Raw genomic sequence first — 17,305 nt, forward strand, 5'->3', positions numbered from 1 at the left:
AAACCTTGGGCAATTGAGGAGCCCCTCCTAAAAGGCGAATAATTTTCTTTCTGGGGAGCTATATTTCTGGCTATGGTCACCTAGTGGAGAAACGTTATATAATTAAATGATGTCATCATTGTAATCGAGTCTTCAGGGAGAAGAGAGGCATTGAAATTCCGAGCAGAGTTGTGTTAAATCCAGCGCAACATGTGAATGGCATAGTAATTCCTGGTAGGCTGAAGAGTCTGAGCAGCACGCAATACAATCCACTGCTGCTTTACCTCATGTCAACTCTCTCTGCTGGCTCTGACCACACATACTGTAGAGATGGTGGTACAGAGGAGTGACTGGTGGGTCGATCACATGTCTTCCTCTCTGAAGGGCATACTGAAGCAGTAAAATGAAGCCTTCTCGCAAAGGCAAACCATCCCCTCCTCATCCAACTGAGAGTTCTAGTAGCTTCAACCTCAGACACTAGCCTAAGACGCTGTTGTAGACGGAGGATATAATTAAGATCACTTTATTGGTCAATTCCACACTGCCACACTGTGACACTTGGCACTGTTGTTGTGGGGGGGTGAAGTTCCTTGCTCAAGGGCACAACGACAGGCAATGGCATTTAGGATTTTCGAATGGGTAACCCTTTGGTTGCTGGCAGCACAACCACCATAGTAGCTAGTAGCTAGACAACAAGCTCCAGTACTTCCTCCAGTCCCCACATCTAATCTTTTGTTAGCGCCAGCAGAAGGAGAGAGGGAGGGGGAGGGACTTGTGGCTGGTATTGGCCATTACAGTAGAGTCTGGGCCAAACAAAACCCTGCTGCCTGCCCTGCTACCCTACACAGAATATCCAGCAGTTAAGCACAACATAGAATCATACAACCACAGCAGAAAACTGCAATAAAAGGAAAGAGAAGACGGCGATAAAAATCAATTTGTTTCTTACCCTGGAGAAATGGCAAGGAATGAAGAGAGAACCTCCCATTCAGCATTTAATCAGTAACACAAATATGAGCAGCCAGCCAGCCTAGTTGAGCAGTCAGCAGAGCCAGACTAAAATTCAGCACAACGCTAATTAGTAGTAGGGTGCTTCAGTCTGGCTACTAGTCTTGTGAACAGAGAGGGTCTGGACTGAGTAGGGTCCGTGTCTGTCTCTGTCCAGTAGCCTACTGCCACCCCTATAATGGCTGCTCTGTCGTGCTAAAGTGTGGCCCAGTGTGCCGTGAGAATGGTACAAGACCTATCATGCCCTTGTGAGTCAAGACTTCCCAGGATACTTCTAATACAACACATAATACACCCTCCCTCCCTACCTCCTCTCCCTCCCTCCACCCCGTACAGCTTCCTTCCTCTTCCTGTCTGACTCAATGTCACGAGGAACAATCCCAGATCCAGTCCTAACAATCCCAGATCCCAGGCCTCTCTCGGTCCTGCTCCGCTCGGGTCCCCCCCTCTCTGTTTCCTACCAGCCGTGTTTTTCCACAGGCTGCGGATGCTGTCTGTCATCGAGAGGTTGAATTAGCTCACACAGAACTTCTCTGAGCCCAACTGAGCCTGTCCTGGTGCTACAGTTAGTCAGGTCCTGTAGGATAAACAGACTACTGACTCTAAAGGCCCCGTTGAAAGCCCTTGGAAGTAGGGCTGGCCACTGACTTTTTTTGCACTATTGGTTAGAGTAAGCATTTCACTGCAAGGTGAACCTGTTGTATTTGGCGCACGTGACAAATAAACGTTGATTTGATTTGACTCCCCTCTCAAAGTCACAATGGGCAAGCCATTTTCATTGACACTCATACATTACACATGCAAGTGGGCTGTGCAATATGGCCAAAATATCATGCAAGATATCTTTCTCATTTTTGACAGTATGACGGTATTTGACAGTAGTCCTATTTGTAGAACACTGAATACGACTGGTACTTGACCAATGGTTGCCACCCTACATAAAAAAATACTATAGTATACCATGGTATTAATACTATATTATTCACTGTAGTGTTTTTGGAGACTTTACTGTAGTATTCACTGTAGTGCTACTACTGTAGTATTTACAGTTAACTATAGTATAAATACTGTAGTAAAATAAAAGTATAGTAATTCATGTAGTGTTTTTGGCGGATGGATGTATACTGTAATATTTAATGTGTTGTTTTTACAGACTGTAGTATTTATTGTACTGTTTTGCGGACTGTACTATGCTATAGTTTTTATTGTAGTGTTTTTGCAGACTGTACTATGCTGTAGTATTTACTGTAGTGTTTTTGCAGACATAGGAAATCTACTGCAAACATACTAAAAGAGCACATTTTCCATAACCTGTAGATAGGTAGGACTGTGGTTTGAACTGATAGTGCAGAGCTTCTTCTCCTTTCTATAACCTGCAGGGACCACAATATATGGTCTATATGTGCATGTATGTTTCTCACTTATGGGTGGCACAAATTGTGATAAGGGGGAGGAGAATGGGCGGGGTATATGCAAATTGAATACTGTAAAATGTGCTAAAGTTAAAAAAGTGTAGTATTTTTGCTGACTGTAGTGTGTTTGCGGACATTACTTGAGTCATTTACTACAGTGTTTCTTTGGCGGATAATACTGTAGTATACTATAACATTCTATAGTAAGTACTACACATGATCGAGGGACACTACAGTGTGTAGTATAGTATACTACAGTTTACTATAGAGCTCTATAGTAAGTACTGTAGTATTCTATAGTAAACTGTAGTATTTTTATGTGGGCATTTGCATAGTTATTTGTTCAATTCCAGCATTCACTCCAATTTCTTCATTTCCTGTACTACTTTCATCATTAGGACTGGGGTCCGAACTGATAGTTATAGAAAGTCAAGTAAAAATCCAAACCGGTCTGTGAATGAATAACGGTATAATTTTTTACAGTTTACCACCCATCCCTGGGTAATCTAACTTCCTCTTGTTCTAACACAGCTGCCTGTTGCCAGTCTGTTACATCCCATCTGGAAGCTGCTGAAGGTTAATGGGATTGGTTTGTCAATCACACCAGCTTGCTAACACCCTCAAAACCATCACTAAATACCTCTATTCAGTCGGTTGCAATACAGATGGGGGCATTATATTGAAGAACGGAGTACACGATTGCAAACTTTACGCTAATACGCCAACCCTGTCCCTCCTTCCTGTCCCTGGGTTCAGAGCGACCTATGGCTGGCAGCGTCAGGGTTGTGTCAAGAGAAAGGGGTCTATTTACCTTGACTCAGTGTTACAAGTAAAACCTGCCTCAGGCGTTGAAGCCAGACTGCATTTAGAGTATTTCACAACTGCAGCCATTCAAGCTGCTAGTCCTTTGTGCAGATAGAACAGATTAACAGACACAGTCGCATACCATGGTGGAAGAGCAAACAAAGAAACTGTATCCTTTATCAGTCCCTTCAACAGTTGTGGAGACGGGCTGCCAGGCTGCCACAGGATTGAAAGGCGTGGGGTTTGCCTTGTTGTGAAGAGGCATGCCTGTGTGTGTGTGGTGTGTGAGTGCGTGTGTGTGTGTGTTTTAAACCTATTCACACAGTGATTGACACACTGGCCAACCGACAGCCCCTCCTTTTAACTTGCGCAGTACAAAGTCTCTACACTGAGTGTACAAAACATTAAGGACACCTGCTCTTTCTATGACATAGACTGACCAGGTGAATCCAGGTGGAAGCTATGATCCCTTATTGATGTCACTTCAATCAGTGAAGGGGAGAAGACGGGTTAAAGAAGGATGTTTAAACCTTGAGACATGGATTGTATATCTGCGCCATTCAAAGGGTGAATGGGCAACACAAAATATTTAAGTGCCTTTGAACGGGGTATGGTAGTAGGTACCAGGTGCACTGATTCGTGTCAAGAACTGCAACGCTGCTGGGTTTTTCACGCTCAACAGTTTCCCGTGTATGTCAAGAAAGGTCCACCACCCAAAGGACATCAAGCCAACTTGACACAACTGTGGGAAGAATTTGACTCAACGTGGGCCTGCATCCCTGTGGAACGCTTTTGACTCCTTGTAGAGTCCATTCTCTGACGAATTGAGTCTGTTCTAAAGGCAAAGGGGGGGGGGGGGGGGGGGGTGCAACTCAATATTAGGAAGATGTTCCTTAATGTTTTGTACACTCAGTGTATTTAACAGAGGAGAACCAACACAGAGGTTTGGCTGCCAACAGAAGAACGAATGTTGACATCTGACAGCATCTTACAGCTACACAGACATGTCTGCTTCGACTGGCATCCCTCGACCTAACCCGCTCTTACTCACTTGTTCTCACTCCTGTACCCACGCAAACAGACAACAGAGAACAGAGGGAGGCAGCACAAGGAGGGGGAAGAGAGGGAGGAGGAAGAGGAGAAAGGGGAGGCAGAGGAGGAGAAGGAGGACGAGGAGGAGAAAGAGGTGGTGGAGGAGGAGAAAGAGGAGGGGGGCTGAAGCTGTAGGCTGTTAATTGTCAGCTTTGAGAAAACGGAGCATAATTGTGTGCGCAAAAGAACACAGGGAATGAATGCTTAATTCTCTTGATCAACAATGACACTGTCAAGCATACTGCATTTTGCTTATTAGAACAAACCCTCATCAATGATACATGGAACAATAGCAACGCATGATTAATGAAAATAAAACATGAATCTTAGGACTTGAAAAACAGAAGATAGCAAACATTTACGTTCAATGTTGTGTTCATGTAAATTTGAATTATGATAATATCTGTAACGTAATTGGATGCAAATGAATTTCACCTATTCCCCTCTGTCAACACAATGTTCTAATGTTAAACAAATGGAAAAATACAAAGCACTCTCATAGAAGATCACAAGTAGTAGTTTGACTGCCTGTAGAGGCAGCGGCCAAAAAAGCATTACAAATACTGTTCTTACAAGCTTCCCAAAGGTTTCAGTAATGAGAAAAAAAATTCTGTCAAAACAGCAGCAGTACTTGGTCTCTCTCCTCTGGTGTATTAAACCAGATAGAGAACAATAAGGACCTGGCACCCACCCCGTCCTCTGCAATGGCAATGCTAGGGCCCGTATTCATAAAGCGTCTCAGAGTAGGAGAGTTGATTCAGGATCAGGTCCGCCCTGTCCTTTTCATTTGAATCTAAAAGGCAAAACTGATCCTAGACCAGCACTCCTACTCTGAGATGCTATCAGAACCCGTCAAAGATCCTATCCCCTCACCTTCTGTGTAGGGCTTTTTTAATCGAAATTGCAATATTGACATGGGCAATATCCATATCGCAAAAGGCTACAATTCAAGTGTAATAAGGGTCCCCTGGGAAACTCTGACCAACACTTTGGTTCCTAACCTGTCACAACAACTTTTACTATACCTGTCTTTTTCACTAGTTATCATGCCAAACGACCCCAACCATAGAATCGGAATTTTGAACGTAATGTCTATGATTCCAACAGTTCACCCAAGTGTAAAATCGCAATCGCAATATTTGATTATTTGCCCATATCGTGCAGCCCTACTTCTGTGTGTCAGGCTTTAAATGGCATTAGGTCACAAATCTCAAACTGTTGCAGATTAAAACATGAAACATGAGCAGATAGATATTCATTCACGGCTTTCAAGTACAAACCTGCCCGTCCCCGCTCCTTCTCCTCTCCCTCCCTCCCTACCGCCTTCTTTTTCTTCAGGCAGGCAGCTCTGCGCTTCCGAGCAGTCATATTTAATCAACATCTTCATGGACAACACAGAGGATCTCCTCTCCTCAGCCGCCAGTCTCGGCGCTGTCACACTACGCTCCACGCACCACGCAGGATAATTGTCTTAGATCCCCTAATTCTACCCGTCATTCACCTTAAATGCTACAGAAAAGAAACACTGTTGCTTGACCCACATTGCTGTTGATCAGTGAATTACCCATGATGTCACCATTTGATTATTTATTTTGCGCGGCGGTTGTAATTTAAGACCTAGGAGGCGCTTATGTTGGTAATAACTGTGTCTCTTTTCGCGCCTCGAACATGCAAGGCTGTCTGCACGGAGATGCGTCTGTCATGTCTCCCGTTTCACTGGTTGTGGCGCTTTTGTGGCAGTGCAGATGCTGCTTCATAGAGCTCAAACAGACAGTTTCCCAGAGAGGAGGGAACGAGTGAGGGAGGTAAAAGGGGGAGTGGAAAAACCAAACTCAACTTCCAGCTGATGGATTCATCTTGATAAACGATCACGCTTGGAAAAACGGGAACAAATTGCTGCATTTTAAAAACGATAGTGTGTTTACTTTAGCACCCAAATCACAATGGCTATTTGCTTGATATCATTTGATGCGATGGATGACAAGAACGGAGGAGAAAACAACATTCATTGTCGATTGTTCACCCTTCAATGCCCAACACATTTCCACACAGCTGGGGGTGAATTCCAAAGCCTTGTCCTGAAAGGTCAGAGGCAGATTAAAATCGATAACAACAGCTGCTAGAACAACATAAAATCAAACTTTGCGCTATACATTGGGCTATACGTCAAGTCTACCATCTTCCCACACGCCTCAACCTACTCATAATATAATGTGACAACCCACTGGGCACAGACGTCGATTCAACGTTTATTCCACGTCGGTTCAACGCAGTTTCATTGAAATGGCTTGGAAACAACGTTGATTCAACCAGTGTGGGAAGTGGGAAGATGCCTTGTTAAAAAAGCCATTTTCATCCAGTCTCTGGCTCCCACTGCCCTGCACATATACAGGTCACATGTGGGTCAGTCATGTATTTATGCATCAACATTCTGTAGCTAGCCGCCCGAGGAATACTGAATTCATTTCCCTTGGCCTGAGCACTCTGAGGGCTCCTGGGCCAAAATAAAGAGTCTGGAGGCAGACAGAGGTACAGAAATATGAGCGAACAGGTCTTATCCAAGCTCTTAACACATCCCGATACCTTTCCCATTCCTTCAGACTGTTGTGGAATCACTCGGTCTCCCGAGTGGCGCAGCGGTCCATGGCACTGCATCTCTGTGCAAGAGGCATCACCACAGTTCCTACTTCGAATCCAGGCTGTATCACATCTGGCTGTGATTGGGAGTCCCATTGGGCGGCGCACAATTGGCCCAGCGTCGTCTGGGTTTGGCCGGGGTAGGCCGTCATTGTAAATAAGAATTTGTCCTTAACTGACTTGCCTAGTTAAATAAAGGTTAAATAAAAAATGACCCAGTGTTGAAGGCTTAAGAATGGACCCTCCATATTTTTAAAGGAGGGTGTGCAATCGTCAGTGACTTGCCTGCCCTTATGTGATTGTCTGTCCAAAGCAGACTTTCACACAAACCCGACATCACAGGGAAAGGGTAGCCCAGATAGGATGGGTTTCAGGGTTTTCAGTTTGAAGTTTCGAGGTCTTTCATCACTGCTTTGGTTGGATTTGTTATGGTCAGCATAGTGGAAAGAAAGTGTTTATTTGGAAGTGAGAGAGAAAAGAGGGACGTTTTTTTGGAAAGGGAGGTTTCTGGTTTGAGGTATTCTGTTCGCTATCTCTTCCCCGGAATTCATTTTGGAGCCTTATCTACTCTGGTTGTCTGAGCTGAAGGCAGAGGATGTGTTAAGGCGTCTCCGGCGGGGAAGAGGAGCTATCCACACAGATAAGGCCAGAGCTGACTTGAAAATTGTAACAAAGCAGACAGACAGCTTGGATGCAGGTGGCTACATGTCACGGTGCTCCGGAGATTCAGCCTTCCAGCACAACAGGACCATGCCAGGGTAACACACTACGGAATACTCATCCCCATAACACTCCTCCTTCCTCGCTATTCTGATTAAGAATTGTGCAAAATAATAAGATAATGCAAATCAGTGGAGGCTGGTGAAGGGAGAACAGCTTATATGGCACTGATGCAAATGCATAAAGTGCATGAATTGTATGCTACATTTCCAAGAGAGGAAGAATAAAGCTTAAGTCAATGTACTGTGCAGCAGCAGATTACACATAGCTTTATGAACTGGATGAAGAAGAGCTAATGGAGAGCAGTAATACACTGCTGCCTCAGGTTGTAATTGGTCTGCTTGTAATTGGACAGCCGTCAGAACAGTGAAGAGTAGAGACAAAGCTGCCGTTGGCTTAGAACTCCTTTCTCACAGCACATGAGCAGACTAGACAAGCCAAAGCAATGCCGCTCGTTGCCGCCACTGTGTGTGGTAACCATGGTGACGGTGGCAGGGACAGGCTAGGGCGTCCGTCCACATCACCAGGGGGCGTTGTTTACCCTATTTGCCCACTGTGCCCAGTGCCCACTCCAGAGCCCTGTTCCCCTACCAACCACCCCCCCCCCCCCCAACACACGGGCACGTACTGGTTGTGTCCCAAATTACACCCTATTCCCTATATAGTGCACTGCTTTTGTCCAGAACCTACAGAGCCTGCTCAAAAGTAGTGCAATATATAGGGAATAGGGTGCCATTTGGGATGCAACCACTGTCGTCTGTGTGCTACTGACAGCTGCCCGTTGGCATCTGTACTGTGCCCCCTCCCTCCCTGACTGCCTCTCACCCACTCTCTCCCTTTTGTTGCTCACTTATTGTCAACTTCCAAACTAAACAAAAAAGCACATCCTCCCATGACACGAGCTAATTGATTATTGATGCTTCCAGGCCGAAACTGACTTACATTCAACCCGGACTGAAAGGGAAAACGTAGAGACAGAGACAATGCATTCAGTGCTTTCATGAAACTGAAAAAGTCAAAAGCATTTGAATGTAAAGCTCAAGGTCTTTCCCCCCCCTTTTCCTCCCTTTGATTGGGCTGTTGTGCCGCCTTGGGAACAGTCTCTCGGCACAACAAATAGTGGTGGCATGAGGTGGAGGAACAGCCTGAGCTTTTTGTTAAAGAAACACAAACAACCCAAATGTCAATTTCAGCCCCTTCTTGAATAATCAAAGCAACCCTCATAGCAGATGAGGAAGTGTTTGGCTTGCTACTGGATCTGACAGACTGACAGGCTGCCTGTGACTTACAGCCACTGTGAAGTTAACCACCAAACAAACAGGCAGACGTCCTGGTTCCATGATTGCTGTTCTTATCTCCGGCATTGGGGTAACTTTGTTACAGCAGGTAAAATATAGCATGGCTTGTGACAGGAGGGATCAGATAAACATTGAGGTTGGGTCTGGGCAGAGACATGTGGAGATGGTGGTGAATGCCTAAAGAGCCTGGTCTGTGACTGAGGGAGAGAGAGGGGGACTGATGTATTGAGTGTGGCGGACAGATTGAGGCACTAAAGAATGGCAGGGGAGAGAGATCCTGTCCCATGCAAATGTGTCATGAAGGCAATTCCATTAACATCTTAATAAAGGCTGCCCGGGCCCTGGAGAGAGAGCTGGGCTCCTGGGTCTGGATTGACTGCCATAGGCCCAGCAGCACCTCACACATTGGAGGCTCTAAGTCGCTGTGGCCACTGCAGCAACAAGGGAACATTTCTCCAATGTTACGCCAATGTCGCTTTGTGAGGGCGTTACGCTTCCCAAAGGACTGGCTTAAATGCAAACGCTCTACTCTAACATGCTCCACTAAATTACCTTTTTTTCTTTTCTCCCCTACTTTCATTTACTGTCCATTTCTCCATCTGTTGGATTCAGTAGTTGGACAAAAGGCTTTGTTTCAGCAAGCTGGCAGGCCTTTGGGACTGGGAGAGGAGAGGTGAGGGCATAGTGGGGTCAGGATTAGCCTCCATGCCGTCAATAGGCAGGGGATGCATGGTGAGGTCTGGGCCCAGACCATTCATTATGATCTAAATGGCTAAACTGATCCTAAATCAGTACTCCTATTCTAAGACTATTTGTGAATACGTGCCCTGGACACATTCTCCTGGCAGAAAGAGGGAGAACATTAATGGTTGTTCCCCTTTCGGCCCTCTGCAGAGACAGAGAGACTGGCTGGAGCCTTCTTCTCAACTGCTCTGTCTGAGTCCAACCCTCCAACACATCAACCTCTAGGGCCCTTTTCTCCGTTTAGTTTTTCCAGGTTTCCATTTCCCCCTGTTTTTTTCAGGTTTTCTCTCTCAAAATACGAATCACTGATGCATTCTGTTCATGTCTTATGATAAACTTGGGCAAATTAATTTAATTTTCAATAGATTTAGTTGATTCCATTCTAAGTTGAATCCTGTTTTATTGTCTGAATCCCGAGATTCCTTCCGCATTCTCGTTTTGCAGATATTATAAGGCCCTACAACACCCACTGCAGTGCTACTGCCAGCAGCGTTCTGACAGACACGGGGAAACAATCTCTCTCAACACAATATCACACACACAGCAGCTAAGAGGCAAAACCACCCACCTCGGACTCACGGACTGAAGCAGCACTTTCAGTCTTTGGAGGGCACCGGCAGCAGCACTTCTGCAATCTTATGATGCATTTGAGGTTCTGTGAATCAATTGGAAAAATGTAACGCAGATCCGGCGTATTGATTTTCACCCCCTGTGCTATGTGCTGATCATACCAGATCCAGATGCTATTTACCAATGTAGAGGCGGTGGCAGGGACAGGCTAGGGCGTCCGTCCAACGCTTCAGTAAGCCACTACAAGGCTACGCCGACACAACCACTCAACATAATGGAAACGACCACAGCATGACTTTCAGGGTAGCCCTGGATATAGCGACATAAAAAGGCACTTTTCAAATGCATTACAAGGTAAGGTCTTACAAGGTAAAGTTACATTTGTTGAGATTGTACAGTAAATGGCCTTCCTTGATCAAACATTCAAACCACCAGTGTGCAATACAAATGTTGCGCTCTACCTTACATTAAGTTGTAACTTTGGTTGTATGCTTTCAGTACATACACCGACAAAAGAATAGCAAAAATGATCTTCATAATGAGTTGTGTATAATAGCTTAGTTCATTCTGTTCATATCTGTGACTAGGCTGATGGATGAGAAAAAACAGTGGGAACCTCCTCTCCCAAAGCAAGGCTGTGAAAAGCATCTGAACTCTCCCACCTTGACACAACCCATCTGGAGCTGACTACTGTCTACCCTCCACTCCTAAGTCCTCTGGGATCAAGATGGCCAACAGAAGCTTAGCTACACTACATGACCAAAAGTATGTGGACAACTGCTCCTCGAACATCTCATTCCAAAATCATGGGCATTAATATGGAGTTGCTTTGCAGCTATAACAGCTTCCACTCTTCTGGAAAGGCTTTCCACTAGACGTTGGAACATTGTCGCGGGGATTTGCTTCCATTCAGCCACAAGAGCATAAGTGAGGTTGGGCACTGATGATGGGCGATTAGGCCTGGCTCGCAGTCGGCGTTCCAACTCATCCCAAAGGTGTTTGATGGGTTGAGGTCAGGGCTCTGTGCAGGCCAGTCAAGTTCTTCCACACAGATCTCGAGAAACCATTTCTGTACGGACCTCGCTTTGTGCATGGGGACATTGTCATTCAGAAACAGGAAAGTGCCTTTCCCAAACTATTGCCACAGAGTTGGATGCACAGAATCATCTAGAAAGTCAGTGTATGTTGTAGTGTTAAGATTTCCCTTCAATGGAACTAAGGGGCCTAGCCCAAATCATGAAAAGTAGGCCCCAGACCATTATTCCTCCTCCACCAAACTTTACAGTTGGCACTATGCATTGGGGCAAGTAGCCCAGATGTGTCTGTCGGACTGCCAGATGGTGAGGCGTGATTCATCACTCCAGAAAATGAGTTTCCACTGCTCCAGATTCCAATGCCTGTGAGCTTTACACCACTCCATCCAACGCTTGGCATTGTGCATGGTGAGCTTAGGCTTGTGTGCATGGAAACCAATTGAATGAATCTCCCGACAAATATTTATTGTGCTGACGTTGCTTGCTGAGGCAGTTTAGAACTAGTTGGTGAATGTTGCAACAGACAGACGATTTTTACGCACTGCGCTTTAGCACTCGGCGGTCCCATTCTGTGAATTTGTGTGGCCTACCACTTCGCGGCTGAGGCATTGTTTCTCCAAGACATTTCCACCTCACAATAACAGCACTTACAGCTGACTTTAGCAGCTCTAGCAGGGCATTCTTTTGACAAACTGACTTGTTGTAAAGGTGGCATCCTATGTCGGTGCCACGTTGAAAGTCACTGATTTCTTCAGTAAGGCCAGTCTACTGACAATGTTTGTCTATGGAGATTGCATGGCGGTGTGCTCAATTTTATACAACTGTCAGCAACGGGTGAGGCTGAAATAATGTACCTCTAAATAAGCTGTTGCTGAAGGTACTGCTTGAAGGAAGTGCATAGCTGGCAGATAATAAAACCCTGTTGTTTCCAAGCAGAGTTAGAGTTAGGGTTGGGAGGAACTGCAAGTCTGAAAGCTCAGGGAGCTGAGTGCTATGGCTGAGGAGCCCGTCTTGGAACAGCATGAGGAGAGAGATAGTTCTGCTTACCACCATACCGCAACCACTTTCCAACTAAACGTTCTCCCTGGCTACACCCCACTTGATCAATGTCACGGACGATTCAAATCTCTCTTATGTCAATCTTCACATGGATACACTCTCACTTTCTCTCTCTCTCACACACACCCACGTACACACAGGCACATAACATGGTCGACTGAGTGGAGTGTGTGTGGGTCAGAGAGATAGAGATCTCTGTTGTGACAGCTGGACAGTTGAGAGGTTCAGATAAACATCCCTGTGAGGGGGAGACCAATTGCTTTAAAACAAACAAACAGGGTGAGTAGCCTACACTCCAGCAGAGACGATGTGGAGACCTATATCTGCAAGGAACGAGTCAGTGAACACTCAGCAGCCAGCCCGCAAGGCATTGAGATGTGTGTGTAGGCAAGTGTGTGTATGTGTTTGTGTGTGTGTGGGGGCGGGCGGGGGCGGGGGGGGAGCCTGCTCTAGACTACCCAGCCGCTGAACGCGTTTGCACTGTTCACTCATTAAGAAATAGGTCAAGGATTCCGCCTGCATGCCTAGCAACTTGTCAAAAACTCTCAAGCTAAACAGGGGAGGGCGAGTCTGGCTGCCTGGGGCGATGTGCGCTGCATGCTGGTTGCTGGTGACACAGCACGTACACAAAACACAGAGAAGACTGTCTTTGTATCTCGGTCATCACCCCTATCATACTCATTTAATAATAAAGTAAAATGCACTAGAATGTGTATTAGGTTATGAAGTCCTGACTGCTGATGGCATCGGGGAAAGGCTTTGACTAGATCTTGCCCTGGACAGAAACCTGTCTGCTTGATGGGCACAGAAGTCTAAAGAGCAGAGCTGGGACAATAAACCGAAAATGATTGCCGCCGACTATACCGACCACTTATCATTGGAATTTTGCTGACATGGTTCATTACGATAGGTAGCTTATACTAGAGAAATGTAAAGTTTGAAATAAAATAAATTGGCTAATACGGGTGATTGTTAATGGGACAATTTTGACATTCTATCTAGTAGAAGTAGTTTAAAGGGTAATAAAAAAACTGTAGTTCAGATGAATGTTGTACATTTATCATTCAATTTATCATTATCGTATTAATTCAGACAATTTAACGCAATATGAATTTTTATCAATTTCGCCCAGCTCTACTAAAGTGTCATCGTCGGGGTCGACAGGGGACGCTCTTGAGCCGTAGTGTCATCCTGACGAAGAGTCCCATCATCACGAGGAAGGAGACTTGTGGAAGGGGGTCCAGGGTTTACATTATCATCCAGCCATACCCTTCATACAGTACGGGACGCTGCCTCAGTGGTCGGGAGCTTCTGAATAGGAAGGAGAAAATGACTACCAGTCATGTAAAAGGAGCACTGTACTTAATCAACGCAGCGTTCGTACCCAATGTCTGTACTAGTACACCAGCCAGCCCAACATAATACCAAACCAGTCCGTCCATTCACTAAAATACCCAGCAGCCGCAGAATGCTTTCAGGGGGTCTAATGAGATGCATCATTTACCCTTCCTAAAATAAAGCTGTTGAAAGTTGAAAGAGGCGAACAACTCATCCTGAAGCACATAAGACCTCCCGATTACCCCGCAGGAAACAGTCATGTACTAAACTGACTGGCATAAGCAAATCAATAGGACTGAGATCAGCACTGTCACATAAATCCTTCCTGTTCTGACCAGCTTAATACAATCCAATCAAAATGCTGGAACACACGCTGAGAGAAAGGAGAAAGGGGAACGGGGCGACGGAGAGTGCTCATTTCGGCTCCAGCCAGCCAGTTTGATGTGAAGGCATATTCTCTGAGCTTTCTTTGTGCAGTTAACCTTATTGATTAAAGAGTGTGTGATGTTGAGGTTCTCAACAGCTCTGCTTGTCCACTCCTGCCTCTCTTCAAAGAGATTGCTTGAAAGTGCTACATTGAGCAGAATGGAAATGTAATTTACTGTGCTCCTTGTGTAGGTGGATTTTTAGAGTTCGTGTACAGTTGTGTAGCGACAAGGGGATCAGGTCTGACTAAACGTGTGTCGTGAGAAAATAATATAGTTATACGGTGAGTGCCCAACTGCCCAAACAGACCGGTAATGCTATAACCACTCCAGACTATCAGTGCCCGTGTTTTTTCTTCAGATTGGAGTTAATTAGGTGAGTATAATCAGCGTGTGATAATCAGAGCAAGACTGTGTGTAGTGGTTTGTTCTTCCAAGGCTGCAATTTCCATCCTGGTGGCTGTTTCTGGGGTCAAACGGATGTTATACTTTGAGAAGAATATTACAATAATGTCACGCTTTAGATATACAAAACCTGATTTTACCAAGAAACTAGGTTTGATTGCATGGTCACAACGATTAATATGCTCTCCGTCAATTATGGGCAGATGCAAGTTATTCTCATGCAAATGTAAGGCAATTTTCTACTTAAGACAACATTTATTTTCCTTTAGAGTCACCCTCATGAGCGCTTCCCGGGTGCGGTGTGTGTATGTGTGTGCGTGTACGTGTGCGTGTGCGTGTGTGTGTGTGTGTGTGTGTGTGTGTGTGTGTGTGTGTGTGTTTGTGATGGAAATGTAAGATTTGTGGGTGCATCTGCTGTTCCAGAGCTTCGACAGATGAAAAGTCTAGAGTTGAGCAGGAATTCTAAATTATAGCCAGTTGGCAACAATGCATCTGAATTTAGCTGCTTTCAAGGCTTGGGGGTTAACGGAGGCTGTTATTCTGTCTTGCGGCATACCACATTGTAATAGGAACGATAATAGGAATAGGAACCTAGCGTAAATCAAAGCGTTATATAAAATATTAAGAAGTATGAGGGATGGACGAGAGAGTAATCAGTGTTGGAGAGTAAATGTAACTGATATTCCAAACCCCTGACCTGGGTAAGACCTGGGTAACGCAGTGAAGAACAGAAATGAGTTACATGCGGCAAAATAATCACATTTGTTCTCACATGTTGGATTGTAGATTATTATGAGGTACAAGACTTCAAGCGCGCACTACATCAAGCCTAATCTAAATCCACTGTAATGGAAATGGTTCTCTTACCCCTAATAGCGGGTTCACAGTCAAGGTCAGCATGGAGAGCTGATGCTAGGCTATCTGTCTGTTGATTACAAATATTGGAAGCAATTGAAAACTACTTTGGGATGATAGGCCGATAAAAATAACTCATCCGATGACTAAATGATTAAATACCGCAGCTTCATAAAGGTCTTATAATATCAAACCAGAACAATGCAATATGAATAGCCGATGATAATATCGATATATCAAACTCAATCAAAATAGTTTTATGAGCTGATGACAGCTGCATTCTGATTAAAAGTTGATCGTGAGGTGATAGAATAGATGGTAATTAAAACCCAACACCTGACTGACTGAATGCGTAATTACGGGTTTACGCACGAGGCAATGAGTCTATAGCCTATGCGTAAATTTGTCTAAACATTAATTGAAAAGTAACTGGTAGGCTACCATTGGAATAATAACAACACTGAAATTCCTTGCATGTTTGGGGAGGGCATTTTTTCTCACACAAAATGTTTACCTATAACCTATAGCCATAAAATGTAAATAGCCTTATTAACCTAAACGTCAACTAAATTCTCAACTACCACAATAAGGGATATACGGCTGGTTATTAGGCTACTTGTATATAGCTTAATATTCCACAAGTACCCTAATAAGCAGCCCCAAACCCCTTTTTGTGGTAGCTGAGAATTGAGCTGAGAATTCTCAGATATTATTGTGGCGGACTAGAGTAGCTACTGTTAGTTAAACCCCTTTTTGTGGTAGCTGAGAATTGAGCTGAGAATTCTCAGATATTATTGTGGCGGACTAGAGTAGCTACTGTTAGTTATTAAGCAGAACAGTGTTAATTAAGGCAAATGCACAAAATTGTGCTGTAGCTATCATCAGCTAACACATAGACATTTCAAACCAAACCGACACATAAAAAAAAAAAAAAAAAAGATAAACATAGGCTAATCGTTTTCACTCACCTTTCGGGTTTCAATGGAAGCTCCTGGTGCTGTTTTTATTCTGATCACACAACCAGTAATGAATGGTCTTCTCTTCCTTTAGGTGATGGAATATTGTAGCTACTTACATCCACGGAAAATGCTCCAAGTAGGCTACTACGATAAAGTCTACAACGGCGTTCCTCAATGATGCTCAATCAATTTAGAGATTTTAGCCTAGTTCCATTCACTCCCAATTCCTATAAAATTTCGGATACCCAATGTCGCCTCATTCATAGCCTAAAGATCCCCAAAAGCCGATGCAAGGTTTCACCGGGCTGATATTAGCTACGAACACAATAATTAATCTTTGATGAACATTCCGTTCGCGCAACTTCGTTTGACCGTCTGTCTTTTTTCTCTCCAAATGGTCAATTACAACAGAATGCCTATATGATACGGCGAATTCCTTTAGTTCACAGGATAATGTCCTCTACTAGCCGCTGTAGCCTGGCTTGTCATCGTCCGGTAGGATTTCTTCGGTTTGGGTAGCAACCTTGCCGCACAAATTTACACAGGCACTCTCGCTTTCTCATAGGGCTGTGCTAGACTGGCATGAAAAACTGTGGCGCTTACCGAACCCGGGAAGCATACAGTACAGTCCCATATGCACACCACAGCGTTTAAACCCAGCCCCCCTGTACACTTCGGCAACACGGGCTCATTTGCATGTTGCATGTGTTAACTGTTTCAGCGTGGTGCCTCCGAATGGCTTGGCCATATGTTCTGCTCAGTGTAATTTGCGACAATCAAATCAGCCTCCAGTGAATGTAAAAAGATAAGATAGATAACACAATAACGCCATTATCTTTCAGGATAAATTATTTCCCTTTCCTCTGATTCGATCTCCTGTATAGGCAATGGAAAATTGGATTGATTGCCAAGTAATAAGAATGCACAATAAAGTGTCTTTAATCTTCAGAAGTATTTTATAATAAT

The 17,305-nt window shown here is 44.5% G+C and overlaps 1 protein-coding gene across 2 annotated transcripts in view; it reads right to left on the reverse strand.

Moving 5' to 3' along the window:
- plxna2 (plexin A2) overlaps positions 1-17,076 on the reverse strand; it is a 321,281-nt gene extending 304,205 nt beyond the window's left edge. Inside the window, exon 1 of one of the 2 annotated variants that reach the window (XM_071347743.1) lies at positions 16,349-17,003. The gene's annotated coding sequence lies outside the window, so the exon portion shown is untranslated. Of the gene's footprint in view, positions 1-16,348 lie in introns of both variants that reach the window. The other variant, XM_071347745.1, reaches the window with a different exon arrangement.
- Positions 17,077-17,305: the final 229 nt, after the last annotated feature.

The sequence above is a fragment of the Salvelinus alpinus genome, chromosome 17 (assembly GCF_045679555.1).
Source record: "Salvelinus alpinus chromosome 17, SLU_Salpinus.1, whole genome shotgun sequence".
NCBI lineage: Eukaryota > Metazoa > Chordata > Actinopteri > Salmoniformes > Salmonidae > Salvelinus > Salvelinus alpinus.